We start from the raw sequence: 16,325 nt of genomic DNA on the forward strand, positions 1-16,325 counted from the left end.
TTGATAGTCGAACGGATTTCTTTATTCCGCAGAATGCTGTCCCCACAATCTCGGTTTTTTAATCTTTAGACTCCTCCATAAAGATTTAGCAATGTTTTCTCCATTTATCACATATATATTGATTTAATACATTTAGCTCTCCTTTTCCTCTTTTAACTATGTTGTAAAGTTCCACATTTATATAGGGGGGAGTATTTTTTTTTTCACCCATAATGCTTTTTTCCATGACTATATATGCTAATTTCTTTTAGGTCTTTCTTTTCTCTTAATTCCTTTGTCCATATTTTAATCCTATTCACATGAGGCATTCCGGGGTTTTCCTACCCACTAAATCCCCAGCATTCTTCATATATTTTAGCGTTTCCATCTTCTCTATTTCCTCTGACTCTTGCCAAAAGGTTAAGTCCAATAATTTCTTTCTTGACACTACAGCATTTCAGCAGCAGCAATCTGTGTTAAACACAAAGGGGTTGCAATAAAGGCACCATATATAATGCCTGAACTTGGGTTGAGTCCTACACCCATCTGACCCATGTCCTGGCTTTTATGATCAGCTAAGGTCACGTGATTAGGCACAGGTGAGGCAGGGCTCAATTTCCCTTATAAGAAAAACCCCTCAGTGACAGAGGTTGGTAGAGGGTTGTGAATAAGAGAGGTGTTTCAGTTGTCACTTATGATGGAAAAGCTTTCTCAAAGAGAGAGGCTTTGCAACATTTTCTAAAGATGGTCAGACTCTGAATTTACCTAATCTTCTCTGGAAGTGCATTCCATAGTATCCGAGAATGGCTTTGTCCTTAGCTCTCACATGCTTTGTGTATGATCTGCATTGTCCTAGAAGAGCATAGTTGTCTTCAATGTAGCTGGGGTTTGATCCATTAATTGCTTTGAAAGTCAATGGAATAATGACAATTTATGCCAGCTGAGGATCCTCCCCTAAATACCTGGGGCTCTCAGCCTCATAAAAATGGTTGTTCCATATCAAATTTCCATCCTGGTTTTGTCCAAGTTTCAAATAAGGCAGAAGAGTGGATACGCTTTCCAGTCATTCCCTGGCATGGTAGAGTTCTTGTGACAAAAATGACTTGGATGACCACAATTACTTTTTATATGTTTGATAGTGCCTTCAAGTTGTATCTGCCAACTAATTAGCAAGTAACTATGGGAGGAAGGGGGTTAGTCATTTTCACATGCATTAGTACATGCAGAAGGAGAGTGTAGATGCTTAGCTCTATCTATTGAGAAAAGCCTCCTCACTTCCCTTGGGTATCCAAGGGCAGACCTAGCTGAAGACTTAAAGGCACTATTGTCTTATTTAGTTCATGGAGGCAATAGTTACCCTTGAGGACCCAGCCAACCCCTTGCTCCCATGGCTCATGAAGCCATACACAGGCAGCCTGGACAGTAGTAAGGAGCAGTTCAACTATAGGCTGGGCAAGTGCAGAATGGTGGTAGAATGTGCCTTTGAACGTTTAAAAGCTCGCTGGTGCTGTTTGACTAGGTCAGACCTCAGCACAACCAACATTCCCATTGTTGCTGCTGCTGCTGTGTGCTCCATAATATCTGTGAGAGTAAGGGGGAGATGTTTGATGGGGTGGGAGGTTGAGGCAAATCGCCTGGTATCCAAATCTGAGCAGCCAGACACCAGGGTGATTAGAAGAGCACAGCAAGGTGCACTGTGCATCAGAGAGGCTTTGAAAACCAGTTTCGTGACTGGCCAGGCTTCGGTGTGACAGTTGTGTGTGTTTCTCCTTGATGCAAACTCGCCCCCTTTGTTGATTTTAATTCCCTCTAAGCCAACCACCCTCTCCCCTTCTAAATAAAGTAACTATTGTTTTGAAACCATGCATTCTTTCTCTCAATTAAAAAAAAAATAAAAAGAGATAGCGGACAAGGTAGCCCGGGTGGGGTGGGGGAGAAGGGAAGGACAAGACCCCATTGTTTATTGTAGCCACACTAAAAATCAAACTGTTTGAATGACAGCCTTCTGTTGCTTAGGACATCCTCTGGAGTGGTTGGGTGCCCGGAGCATCCCCCACCCCCGCGTTCTTGGGCGTCTGGGCGAGTAGGCGGTTATACAGTGGATGCAGCGGGGGGGGGGGTCTGTGCTCTTGTTGGCTTTCCTGCAGCTCCAACAGCTGCTTCATCATGTCTGTTTGCTCCCCCATTAGCCTCAGCATCATGTCCTGCCTCCACTTTTCGCGCTCACTTAATTCTTTCCTGGCATCTGCCACTGAATGCCTCCATGCATTAAGCTGTGCCCTATTAGTGCAGGAGGACTGCATGAGCTCAGAAAACATGTTAGTGTGAGTGCATTTTTTTTTTGCCTTCTAATCTGCGATAACCTCAGGGACGGAGATGATAGGGGTAGCATAGAAACATTTGCACCTGTTTGCACCCGAGGGGGGGGGGGAGATAAAAAGGGAGAGTAAAACTGGGTTGGCTTCTTCTGCCTTCATAACATGTGGGAATGTTTTCAAACTGCAGCACCCCCCTTTCCCCGAACAAGCAATGGGCTGGGTTTCACATTTAAAAGGAGGGGCTACAGTATTGGGGTAGATGTGCAGCACACACCTACCCCCAGGGCTGGCTCCAGGCACCAGCTTTCCAAGCAGGTGCTTGGGGCAGCAATCAGAACGGGGCGGCCTTCCGTGTCCCCCCGCAGCGGCAATTCGGTGGCAGCTCCGCCACTCTTCCCGCTGCAGCGGCTTCTGTGTGGCAGCTCCGCTGCTCTTCCGGGGGCGGCGGCAATTTGGCGGCGACTGCTTGGGGTGGCAAAATTGGTAGAGCTGCCCCTACCTACCCCCCCCCCCCCCCCGCCACATGGCTATTCTCTGGGATGATCCCTGTTAGACAAGCACAAACAGACCAGCATGAACGGGGTCCTTTTACTGTTCCCTTACAAAAATTCCCCTCTTTCAACCAGGTGACCATGAACACTACTGGTTTTAAACCCTGTACTGTAGTTACAAATGTGCACTCAACAGAGGTGCCTTCTCTGGCTTCAGAGTCGGGGATCCCGCCTTGGGAGGGTATTGGCTCCAGGGCAATGAAAAGGTTCTGGCTGCCAGGGAGAACGGATTCATCCCTTGCCTGCTGCGCATTCTCCTCCTCCTCCTCCTCCGCAAAATCCTCCTCCCTGTTGCATGAGACTCCCCCCTTACAGGTGTCCACAGACAATGGTGGGATGGTGGTAGGGTTCCCCCCCTCCCGAATGCCATGCAGCTGATCATAGAAGCGACACGTATGGGGCTTTGACCCGGAGCAACCATTTGCCTCCTTTGTCTTTTGGTAGGCTTGCCTGAGCTCCTTCACTTTCACGCAGCACTGCTGTGTATCCCTGTTGTAGCCTCTCTCCACCATGCCCTGTGAGATTTTGGCAAATATATTAGCATTTCTTCCTTTGGATCAGAGTTCTGCCTGCACGGATTCTTCTCCCCATACAGCAATCAGATCCAGTGTCTCCCTTCTCGTCCATGCTGGAGCTCGTTTGCGATTCTGGGACTGCATGGTCACCTGTGCTGCTGAGCTTATCACGCTGACCAAACAGGAAATGAAATTCAAAAGTTCCTGAGGCTTTTCCTGTGTACCTGGCTAGTGCATCGGAGTGGAAAGTGCTGTCCAGAGCGGTCACAATGGAGCACTCTGGGATAGCTCCCGGAGGCCAATTCCGTCGATTTGCGTCCACCCTACCCCAAATTTGACCCAGCAAGGTCGATTTTAGCGCTACTCTCCTCGTTAGGGAGAAGTACAGAAGATGATTTTAAGAGCCGTTTTGGTTGACAAAACGGGGTTGGTTGTGTGGACGCGGTCATTTTGAATTTGACCTAACTCTGTAGTGTAGACCAGGCCTTGGAGGCAATTAAGGCAACTTCGTAGATGATCTCATTCAATAATGAGATGTTGACTCCCACCTCCAATCAGCCAATGATGGTCGCCTCCATCGACCACTTGTCTGAAAATTTAACAAGTATCTTTGTGCTTTTTCCCGTGCTTGAGAAGAGCTCCATAAACAAAACTAATGTATTTTCTTCCTTCAAATCGCTCATTAAAAAAACTCCTTCTCTATTATGCCTACAAAAAATTTGATAATAGTTATTCTGCTGGTGTGCAGAGATCTCAGACTACCATGCTGACCAAGATTGTCTCATTGCTCCTTCCTTCATCTGCCTGTGTCCATCTGTTTTCTTTTGTCTTATACTTGGATTGTAAGCTCTTTATTGTCTTTTTGACCAGTGTTTTGTACAGGGGCTAGCACAATGAGGATCTGGTCCATGACTGGGCACTGTAGTAATACAAGCATAACTAATAATAATAATAATCAGTTTCTTCCAGGTGTCCTAACTCACCCATTGTCTGCCAGTCCTGCTCACTTTGTGGACTCTGCCTGCAGGCTCTAGGCCTCCTAGAGAAATAAGGTTTGTGGAAGATTTGTGTGGCTACAGCTTGGGTCTCCCCAAGAAGAACTCAAAGAGTGAATGATGACAAATAGACCTGAAAAGAGAATGGTCAGTTCAGACCTCAAATGGATGTCTCTTCTGTCTTCAACAGACTGTGTCTTGACCCTGGAGATAATGAGGGGATAAATCCTTTATCCCCTTCTTTCTTTCCTTTTTTTTTTTTTTTTTTTGGTCATCCTTTCCCACTTCACAGTTTAATGACTAGTTAGTTAAAGAAGGGGAGAGAGAGAGAGAGAGAGAGAGGCCTCTTTTCACTAGACTGCTAGCAGTGTTTAAAAAAAGAAAAGGAGTACTTGTGGCACCTTGGAGACTAACAAATTTATTTGAGCATAAGCATCCGATGAAGTGAGCTGTAGCTCACGAAAGCTTATGCTCAAATAAATTTGCTAGTCTCTAAGGTGCCACAAGTACTCCTTTTCTTTTTGCGAATACAGACAACACGGCTGCTACTCTGAAACCTAGCAGTGTTTAAGTATATTATTTAGATGTTCCCAGCTCTCACATAGTACAAGAGGATGGCTCTGCAGAATTCTATGAGACTTGCCTCCTCTTATTAAGATCCAGTTCATGGTTGAATGGCAAAGGGATTTAAGTCAAATTAGATATAAGGTACTGGAAAGGATTATGATGAAGGGTAGGAAGTGTCTATTTATCTAATAAGGATTTATGCAAAGCTCATCACTGTGGTATCTCACTATCTCGTTTCCATTTCATTGTCCTTTGAGAAACCTCACTACAAAACAGTTAATGGGAACGTATGACATGCACTCAGGCTGAAGCATGCAAATCCCAATATTTCTCATTTAGAGTGGAGAAAGTGCACGCAGAGGGTGGACTCTCCTCCATTCCTTCTGGACCTGTCCCCAAATTGTTGACTTTATTGTTTGTTTATTGGAATTTTACTGGGTGCTGAGATGCTAATGAACTTTGCAAAGGGTTCCTTTTTCTAAGCTCTTGTCAGATGAGCATACCTTCATTCTGAGGAGATAAGGTGGCAGGGCCCACTGCCTAGGGGTGTTCCCTTCTTCTGCAACCCAGCTTTTCTTCCTAGCCTTCTAGTCCGGCTAGGATCCCAGAGTTTATTCTCCCCCGCCCCCACCCCCAGGCTTACTTCTCACTTCCTTTCTATTCCCAAAGAGTCACTATAGACGCTCTTTCTGCTACAAACTTCTTCTCCCCATACTAATCAGCCTGCTCCTGCCAGAGCTGGGCTTTATGGTCAGTTAAGCCTGACTCCCTTTCCAGGTGCAGCATGGTATCTTTAAATGGCCTCTCAGGTCCACATTAGCACATTAGGTACACACGCCATCATGGGTGATAAGTGAAAAGTAGCATTAGCAATTGGTTAGTGTGTAGCTAGGGGACTGCATCTCTCTTCTGGCTGGCACTTTGTAACAACAATCAACATAACAAATAGAAGAGCTTTAGAGGTGGTCAGAAAGAAAATAGTCATCCTTGCCCTTTTGAACTGTGCTCATGTATACCTCCACCCCAGGCTGTAGCGTGGGGCCAGAGCATCTCCAGTCTTGGGGCCACAGTGGAGAGCGGGGCAGAAAGGAGCAAAAGGGGTTGCAGTGCTGCAGTGCGGGGAATGGGGGCAGGCCCCAGGGAAGGGGCAGAAAGGGGTGGGTCTGTGAGTGGGGCTGCAGGTGGAAGGGGTGGAGCTTCAGGCAAAAGGGCCCCCCCTGCCCCTACTTGTTCTGGTCTAAGACACGAGGAAACCTTAATCTCCTCTGGCAGAGAACTAGAGACCGGTTCTAAATTGAGGAATTGAGATGGTTTCATTTGCTCAATTTTTAACTAAAGATTTAATTTACTTTTGCTACCCCATAATAAACATGCACCACAAAGGAGTGCTAGTAAGAAAATATTATTTAGACTTTATTTCTGTCCCAGTAACATGACATGACACAGGATAAAAAAAGGCTAGCATCCCTGTGCATCAAAGGGAACCCCGAGGCAGACTCATGACTTGTCACAATCTTGTTCAAATAGCAAGGCATTCTGAGACTGTGTTTTAGAAGGACTCATGAGATGTATAGGCTGGAGAGTAATGCTTGCTGGGAAAGTGGACAGCTATAAAAGAGCTCCTCCATTTTTTCAGTATAAGAGAGAAGCTAGACCTGGTGTGGGTTTCTACACAGAAAAAGAAAGATGTGAGTACAGCAGTGGTAGTTGAGGCATCTCTCCAGGATGGGCCCTAGAAGGAGTCTGAGCTGTGACTAAAAAGTGTTGAAGCACAGAGGAAAGAGAAATCCCAAGCAGGGGAGTTCGTTCATTTTTGGTGTGTTTAAGGGGTTTTGTTTGAAGCTTTATTCCCCCCCCCCGTTGAAGAAGTGGCCCTATGCATTGAAACAGAGATTACATATCCTAGAGTGAAGAACTGCTACCTTCCAGGGCCCCAGCAGGGTTAGCACTTCTGGTAGACCAATGGAGGAAGTTCCCGCTGTAGCCAGCAGGGGAGCTTGTCATAAACTGGCAGAGAGCCTAGGACCAGGTAGCTGAGGATCTAGACCAGTATTATTTGGTGGGAACCCTATATGTTTGTCACTTACTTTCTGTACATCAGCTACAGAGTTGAATTGAATCCTCAGAAGAAATTCAAGGTAAAGAAGGAACATGACCAAGAAGTGGCTTGTTTCCCTGGGCTCTGTGCCAGGGAGGCTGTTTGTTTTGGACCTTTGTTACTCTGAAATGGGTATAATTCAGTTTGGCTAGAGGTCTAAACTACCATTACCAGAAAGGCAAACTGAGGGGCAGCACCACCATCACAGGAGGAGGCAGAAGATCTGAGACACTTGGCAAGGGTCAGCATCCATTACCCAAGAGGTTATTGTTCCAACTGAGAGCCTTTGAATTTTCCACAGCAACCTAGTAGTACTTCTAATTGCTGAGATGGGTGAAGCTGGCGTGGGGCAATGTAGTTACTCCTAGGCTCAAGTCCACTATTCACCAAGTGGTTTGAAATCTTTCTATCAACTATTATGAAAAATCTAGTCCAGAAAGGTAGTTATGTCAAATTCTTATCCTGCCTGCTTACATGAGATCCCTATATGAAATAATGACAGGTTTCAGAGTAGCAACCGTGTTAGTCTGTATCCACAAAAAGAACAGGAGTACCTTTGGCACCTTGGAGACTAACAAATTTATTACAGCATAGCCCATTAAAGCTTATACTCTAATAAATTTGTTAGTCTCTAAGGTGCCACAAGTACTCCTGTTCTTTTTTTATATGAAATAAGTTAGTGATCTCTACCTTGTTCCTAATGGGCACACATCAAGAGATGACACACATCCCTGTCACAACTGGTTCTAATTTGGCAATATCTGTAGACAGGACAAATATGGAAACCTCTTACACACCACCATTATTATTTGTATTACAGTAGTGCCTACATTGTACTAGGCACTGTAAACACAGTGCAAGAGTCCCAGTCAGGAAGAGCTTACAATCTAAATTGACAAGATGGACAAAAAGAGGGAGAGAAACAAAGGCACAGAGGTGTAGACTTGCCCAAGGTCACACCGCTGGTCAGTGGTAGAGCTGGAAATAGAACCACAGTCTCTTGAGTCCCAGTACAATGCCCTAGACCTGTGCTTCTCAAGCTATCTGATGTGGGGGACTGGCAATTTTTTTTTCCCCAATGTGCATGCAGACTGGCAGCCAATGGCTCGCGGACTGGCACCAGTCCGCGGACCACCACTTTGAGTAGCTCTGTTCTAGACCACACTTTCTCTCATACTACACTCTGATGCCTAGATGGTTTCTTCAGGTCAAAACTGATGCATATTGTCTCAGTAAGGGTGTCAAGGTTCCTTCCCCACTCTGAACTCTAGGTCTAGATGTGGGGACCTGCATGAAAACCTCCTACGCTTACTTTTACTAGCTTAGGTTAAAACTTCCCCAAGGTACAAATTATTTTACCCTTTGCCCTTGGATTTCCACTGCCACCACCAAACTTTATCTGGGTTCCTGAAAAAATGGAGTTTGGACACATCTTTCCCCCCAAAATCCTCCCAACCCTTGCACCCCACTTCCTGGGGAAGGTTTGGTAAAAATCCTCACCAATTTGCATAGGTGAGCACAGACCCAAACCCTTGGATCTTAGAACAATGAAAAAGCATTCAGTTTCCTTACAAGAAGACTTTTAATAGAAGTAAAAAAAAAAAAATCACCTCTGTAAAATCAGGATGGTGAATACCTTACAGGGTAATTAGATTCAAAACATAGAGAATCCCTCTAGGCAAAACCTTAAGTTACAAAAAAGACACACAGACAGGAATATTCATTCTATTCAGCACAGCTATTTTCTCAGCCATTTAAAGAAATCAGAATCTAACACATACCTAGCTAGATTACTTACTAAATTCTAAGACTCCATTCCTGTTCTGTCTCCAGCAAAAGCATCACACAGACAGACACAGACCCTTTTGTTTTTCTCCCTCCTCCCAGCTTTTGAAAGTATCTTGTCTCCTCATTGGTCATTTTGGTCAGGTGCCAGCGAGGTTACCTTTAGCTTCTTAACCCTTTACAGGTGAGAGGATTTTTCCTCTGGCCAGGAGGGATTTTAAAGGGGTTTACCTTTCCCTTTATATTTATGACAAAGGGGAACCTGGCACAGCTATGATCCATGTTGCAATTGTTCTGATCTACAGTAGATTCTGTTTTAAGTGGCTGTCAGTCTGGGTCCTTTCAACACCACCACATTCACTTACTAAAAAAAGAAAAGCAAATACAAACTATATATATATTAGTGTATATCTTTCACTTCGTAGTATATTGTTTCTTGTTCTAACCATTATTTGCTTAATAACTCTCTTTTCTTTAGCATCTCAGGTTGTATGTTGGCTAATTTTAGTCTCCTTTTTTCACTGTTACATATCTTTACTTCTTTCCAGGATTTTTTTGGTTTAATGATTCTCCATCCCATGTAGTAATTCTATTTCTTCATAAGTAGAAAGCAGGCTAGATGGGCTTCAAATTATCCTCTTCTAAACTAACTGCAATGCACCTATAATTTACAATAGAAACAAAAGGTTTAGTATACCAAAGGTCATGGTAATTGAAGCTGATTCCATTAGACAGTGTGGGTATGTAATTGTTCCCAGTGTAAAAATCCATGTGTAAATCATAGGGCTAGAAAAGACCACAAGGGTCATCTAGCCTAACCTGACGATAATGCATTTATAAAACTGGGCCACAGGAAATAATCACTTTTCCATTAATTGTGGGTCACCTGCTAATATTAGCTTAATTGGGGTCATAAACTGACACTGCCAATAAATAAATGTCATGTGCTTTTATTAAACCAACTCATTAAGGGCCAGACTCAGTGCCCCTTACTCACTTAGTAGAAACTTTATACCATGGGTGTCCTGCAAGGAAGGGTGGAGAAATCTGGTTCCATTTGGCTTGCATCTTTTTTCCCCCTAAGAGTAAAATACTTTGGAATTAAGAAATTTAGGGTCATGTGCTCATTGAAGATTCAGATGAATGAAAATAAAGCTACTGTTATGATGACATATCATAGTTATATGAATTCAAATGGGTATGCTTGTTTTATCTTTGGGGGAGCTGGGGGTGGCAAATGCACCTCCATATTGACACCCTGCACACTAATGTAATTATCTTTGTACAAAATATGCCTTGTGAGGTATCATTTGAAAACTAAACTCACTGGTCAATAATATGGTGAAATCTGTGTAGCATGAACGTAAGCTGAAATGACTGAAGTACGTTTACCAAACAAGTCTGGGGAGAGGGTAAACCTGTTTCTCAAAGACAAAGGAAAAGCTAACACCTCTAGCCAGGTGTCAAAGTTGATTGGCAATTGACTGGTCAAGTGGCTGAACTTTGAAATGTACCTGCTCCCTTCCATTGCCAATCTCCATTTTAGCAAACAACAACACGGAACCTCTTTCACCATGGGACTCCATGTCTCCATCCTCACAGCTGGAAGGAACTTTATCTAAGGGGAACCCTCAGGAAAATGCATTTCAAAGGATGACTGGACCTTAAAAGTGATGGGCAAAACACACCCCAGATATTCTCTCTCTCACCTAAGACAATGGAAGCAGCCATTTTACTTTGGGAGAGAGCCTGACATGAGAAGCTGTCAACCATGTTGCTGAGAACATATGGTAAGGATTTTACCTTGAACCAAGTCTAGTTTAAGTCAAGTCTTAAAACACTTTTTTAATACTTATCTTCATTTCTCTTGTGACCGTTCTGACTTGTACTCACTTAAAATCTTTTAAATTTAATAAACTTGTTTTTATCCTTTAATCAAAACCAATCCAGTGCTGTGTTTAAACTGAATTGTTTGGTAACTCCAATTAAAGAATAAGCCTGGGGAAATTCTGCAGGACTGCGTGCCCATTGAGAAAACACCCCTCCCCTACAGAACACCTGTGGTTCCCTGCAGAAAATGGCAGGGAAGCCATGCAGGGGTGGTGATGGGGGGAGGGGATGACTGTGTGCTGTTTTGGGGGGATTGGCCCCCCAATCAGAGGGAAGGCATCGGGGGGCATAGAGGGTTACCTGCCACTGCCCCTCCTCATTTCTGCAAGTGCAGAGCTGCCCCACTGTAGGAGGCTGCATCTGGGCTCCAGCTGACTCTGCAGCTGAACGCCACCTCCTAGGTCCTAGTGCTAGTCGGGCTCGCCTTCTGTGTGCTGGAATCTGGGGTGAAAGTAATAATAATTTCTTACTGGTACACAGGGGCAGGGCTCTGGCCCCCAGAAGGGGCGGGACTGAGGGATCCGCCTCCCGCAGCCAGCCCATCCACGCTGTCTGGCCCCCACCACCTGAGGCTCTGGCGGTGATTTAAAAGGGCCCAGGGCTCTGGCCCCTGCCGTGGTAATGGCAGCGGTAGCCAGGAACCCTGGGCCCTTTTAAATCGCCGGCCCAGGGGGCAGCTTCACTTTTGCCGCCCCCGCGCCCCCCCCCCTCGCTGTCAGCAGCCCAGGGGGACTAAAGGGGCAATGACTTTAAAGCGCCGTGGCAGCACTTTAATGTTGCTGCCCCTTCCCCGCCCCGCATCGGTGGCCCTGCCGGTACAGACTCTACCGGCAGGGCCACCAGCAGGGAAGGCAAAAGGGGCAGGGACATTAAAGCGCTGCCGCAGCAATGCTTTAAGGTGGGCTGCTTGCGGGCCACTACCGGCTTCTCAGCGGTATGCCATACCGGCTCACTTTCACCCCTGGCTGGAATCCTCCCTGTTTTCTGTGCAACAGTGAGTGCCCGTGGTGGGGCTGGGTAAGGGGGGGCGGGGAACGAGGGAAGGGGGTGTGAGGTGGTGGGGGAGAAGAGGCAGTGGGAGGGGAACAGGGGATAGAATAGGACAGGGGATGGGGCATGGGGAAGAAAAGGGGATAGGGCAGTCAGGGGGTGGAAACAGGAGCCCAACATGGGGCATCCCCTGGGCAGCAGCTGGGGCTTTCCTCACTCTGTGAAGCCCCTATATCTGGACCCCCTGATGAGCTGCCCACACACACACCCAGACTCCCACCCCACTTAGCTCCAACCAGCTGTACTTTAGTCTCCCCACCCCATCAAGCCCCAATCCCCCAGCACCCAGATTCTCCTCCCCCGCCCCCCCCCCCCCCACACACACCCTGCCAAGCTCCATCACCCTACACCTGGACCTCCCACACCCAATCTCCCCCCCCCCCCCCGCTGAGCCCTATTGCCCCACAACTGTATCCCCCACTGAGGCCCCCAGCTCCCTACACCCACACCAGCTGAGCCCCAACTACCTCAATACTCTGCAGAGTCCCATTGCCCTTGCACCCAGAACCCCTCTGTGCATCCAGATCTCCCACTGAGCCGCCTGTAACCAAATTGCCTAGCACAGAAACCTCTCACCCCACACCAAGCCCCTCCACACTTGGATCCTGCTGGGCTGAGCCTGCCCACCCACACCTCGTGCGCCTGGCCTGGCACAGAGAAGCAGGGCCTCAGGGTGCTTCTGGGGCAGGCCTGGCCCTTGCACTGTATAAGGGCTAGGTGCAGTCTCACTGCCATGTCCCTGTACTAGGGGAGGTGGGTCTTTCAGGGTGTACCTCAGTGCAGCCAGGGGCCTGTGCTCCCTACTGCCATTCTGAAGCCACATTTATTTGAGAAATAAAATTTGCAAAATATTAAAATATTGTGTGAATAATTTTTTTTGGTGTAGAAGTTTTAATTTTTTGGCACAGAATTCCCTTTGGAATAAAAGTAGCAAATTTTTGTACATGGACCCCTTTGAAGGGCAAAGGACCTATAAATGCTGAACTGTCCAGGAGAGCTCTCGACAGAACAGAACACATATTTTGGGGGGAAATCCAGGACTGGGAGTGTGTTGGGGTCACCCTGCAAGTGGTAACCAGGGATAGTGGAAGCCAGAGTGTGACTGGAGTGTTGGTGGCAGGCTGCAGCCATACACAGACAGGGTCTGACCTGCTTGCTGTTTGTGAGCGGCACAGGTTGGGAGCCGCAGCAGCAAAGCATTATGAGGCACACAAGATTTCAGGCCAGGTGATTCTTGAACAAGATTGTTGCCAATGATAAAAGTCAGTCTGAAAGGTCCTTTGTTGCACTGGAGTACTAAAAGCAGCCATGCCTAGGCTGAAGCATAAAGAAAACATTCTAAAGGAAAGACTGTTTAGTTTCTTCATGCATAAAATGAAGTTTTCAATCTGTGTTCCAAAAACTCTGAATCCCCTGTAGCAAAATGAATTTTTCACTGTTTAAAAAATAAGAGATTGTTATAGGAAATCAGACTGGAGAGTGGAGTTGGGGGTGCCAGAAAATGCTAGAATACACATTGTAGTTCCCCCTCCGATGAAAGGCGAACTGTCGAAGTACAAAGTGCTGTATGAAGATGAGCAAGTATTTCTCTCTCCTCGTGGCAGAAGGAGGAGGGTGGCAGAGAGTTTAAGGACAAAAGCTTCAAACTTCAGTGCCTAATATGATATACATTGATATTTAGATGTCTAAGTACTTATATAGCTCCCATCACTGTTGTATCCGAGGGCTGCATTAATCTCTGGGATGGAGTTACAGCAGGGATTAATTTGGCTGTGAGCTTAAATAGCATGATATCAGAGTTGGTGCTCTCACCAAGAAACTGTCAGTTCTCAGCCCCTCAGAAAACCAAGCCACTTATTTAGCTATTTACATTTCAATACCCAGCTTGCCATCTGCCTTCTGAGCCACCTGACCCCAGTGGCTCCATTTTTTCTCTCCCTTTCTCCTGGCTCTGCACTGATTCTCTCACTTGCTGTGTTTGTCACCTTTCACTGGCACTCTCAAATCTCTCCATTTCAGTTTCCCCTTTCTGATTGTCACACTTTCTCCTCTTTCCCTATCACTCATCCCTTCAGTGACTGTCAGTCTTGGAACCCTGGACGACTTTGCTACTCTCTCTACCCTTTTTTTTTCTTCTTTTTTTAAATCTTCAGGCCCTCTACCATCTCTAATAGTTACTACTCTCAGCTCTATCTATTTCTTCTACACTTGCCTACTTTGTTCTCTATCATTCTGCCAGCTGTATATGTTCAGACTTGGTTCTCCCTTTATCTATTTATGTCCACTCCTGCTCTCACTCTGCTATTTGGGGAGGAAGTCCCATGACCTTGCCATTTCCACCAAGTCCTTTTTCTCTTCCTTCAGTTCTGTTCTTATGGCTAACCAGTCTCATTTCTTCTCCCTCCATCCCACACCTTTAATCCTTGGCTACTGTCTGTTGCCTTTGACTTTCTAGGCAAATTCATAAGAGGTGACATTGTCAGGATCAGAGGAGCTCTCTCACCCCCCTTCCCCTCTCCTTGAATTTTTTTTTTTTATTTCCCGTAACACTTATGTTGAACTCTGTTCATCAGGTTTCTATCCGTCTTCAGCTCCTTCACTTGGCCCCATTTTCTACTGCTTCCTTACCTCTGTTCTCCATTAATCCTCTTTTCTCTTAGGAATCACGCTCCTCCAACTGCTTTCCTTCTGCCTTCAGACAATGTTTCCCCTAGCCTAAAGAAGTCCTTCCCTGACCTCTATGCCCTCTCTATCACCACCTCTATCTTCTTCTTCTTGTATACTCTGCCCTTCACTGGAACTGCCCTCGGAATCATCAGTTAGCTCTTCCTTACCACCACATCTAAGGGTCACTTCCTCATACCTCCTTCTTGCCTTTGACATAGTTGAAGAGTCACTATTAATCTTCCATCAGTGTGCCCTTTCATGGCTCATTCTGCCTTGCTAGTTGCTCTCAGGGCTACCTTCCACTGATCCCTTTCTTCCTCTCTGATCCATAGGGCTCTTATCCTTCTGCCAACTCATTGTCTCTCATGACCTTAACCAGCCCCATAATTTCTTACTACCTTTTCATTATTATTTTATTTAATACTTGTTAAAGATACTTGTCTAACTTAACACCTAAAGGACCAATATTTAAGAGTCAAGCCAACATCTTGAATTCTAAACCTCTTACACTCTATTTCTTCTGTACTCCACCTGCCATGGTCGTCTTCTATGTGTTGTGTTCTGTCTGATTTACATGATAACCACATTGGAAAAGGGACCCTGTAAGTCTCCATGCACAAACGTGGTGCTATACTAATAACTAACCCTCTAAAACATAACAAGGTAAATGAAAAAGGAAGGTGATCAATTCAGAGTCAGCAGATTCTGAAAAGAGGGCAAAAATCAATATAGTATAGAATCTACAGTAGGACTCATTAAAATGACTTAAATATTTGGAAAAAAATTCAGACAAGGCAAGATAAAAGACTATGCTTTAGCTACCATTATTTTGGATTTTTTTTTATGTAATAGTTTATGGAAAAATATTTAGCAAGACCATCCTCTAAGATAACACTCTCCATTACCAGCATTTCAAGTGGCTCAGAGTGGAGTTTGTCCACTGTCTTGTAGCATAGTGTATCTCGGTCTTTAAGAGAGAATTCTAGTTAACTAGAAATGAAGAGGTTCAGGAAGGGCTGGGGGAAAACAGAGTTTGTCCAGGGTCCCAAAGGGGTCATGCTGAGATTTCTCAATTAGGGCAAATTGCAGAGAATGGGGCAGACAATCCCCCAAAACTGGTGGTTATTCTAATACTTAGATCCACCAAGCTAGCAACAAAACAGTTTCTATAATACCTTATTGGTTACCCAGAAGCCAAAAAACACAGTTACCTTAAAGCAACCAAGCCTTTGGCCTTCCACCCAGACAGTCAAGTCAAATATGATGAGGATTACTGAAAATCTTATACATCAGATGAAAAGTTCTACTAATCCCAAAGGATTGGGCACATTACCTCCAGGTCTATGAATATTTCAGATCTTACTCAAATACATACTTACAGCCAGTTCCTATTAACTACACTAAAATTTATTAAATAAGAGTATTGGTTAAAAGATTATGCATACAGGTATAAATAGAGTTCTTAGGTCAGTTTCATAGTAGAGATGGTGAGCTGTAGATTTGTGAAGAGTTCTTTCAGAATCAGGCTATAACTTCAGTCCAATGTTCCACATCCAGGTGATCCAAAAATGGGACTGGAGACCTCAGTCTTTCAACTTACACTTTGCCTGATGAAGTGTAAGGAGTTCTGAAATGAAAGGTTCAGGCCCCAGGAGTGTTTTAGTTTTCTGGCAGGCTATGAGAGTCTCTTGACAGCAGGTGTTCTTTGGGTGAAGTGTAGTTGCTTTGAAATGGAATTACCGATTTCCTATGTATACACAGGTTAGTTGCATTCATCAGCATGAGATAATTATCCATTAAGCAATTCATAGACTATATACTACAAACGTCTAAGAGAAATATAGGCAATGACATTATTACACCCAAGTTTCATCTAAATGTTAATATTCCCTTTTGATCTCTGAATTAAT

General features: G+C 45.1%; 1 protein-coding gene and 1 long non-coding RNA gene across 2 annotated transcripts in view; one reads left to right on the forward strand and one right to left on the reverse strand.

Annotated features, from left to right (window-relative positions):
• Nucleotides 1-8,690: 8,690 nt before the first annotated feature.
• LOC140908205 (uncharacterized) lies at nt 8,691-11,122 on the reverse strand. Its single transcript, XR_012157803.1, has 3 exons — nt 10,999-11,122; nt 9,806-9,887; nt 8,691-9,469 (listed from the first exon to the last, which is right to left on the reverse strand). It is a non-coding gene; the product is annotated as an uncharacterized lncRNA (long non-coding RNA).
• Nucleotides 10,557-16,325, forward strand: part of LIN28B (lin-28 homolog B) — a 178,319-nt gene continuing 172,550 nt past the window's right edge. Inside the window, exon 1 of the mRNA XM_073335159.1 lies at nt 10,557-10,598. The gene's annotated coding sequence lies outside the window, so the exon portion shown is untranslated. The remainder of the gene's footprint in view (nt 10,599-16,325) is intronic.

This window comes from Lepidochelys kempii, chromosome 3, assembly GCF_965140265.1.
Source record: "Lepidochelys kempii isolate rLepKem1 chromosome 3, rLepKem1.hap2, whole genome shotgun sequence".
Classification (NCBI taxonomy): Eukaryota; Metazoa; Chordata; order Testudines; family Cheloniidae; genus Lepidochelys; species Lepidochelys kempii.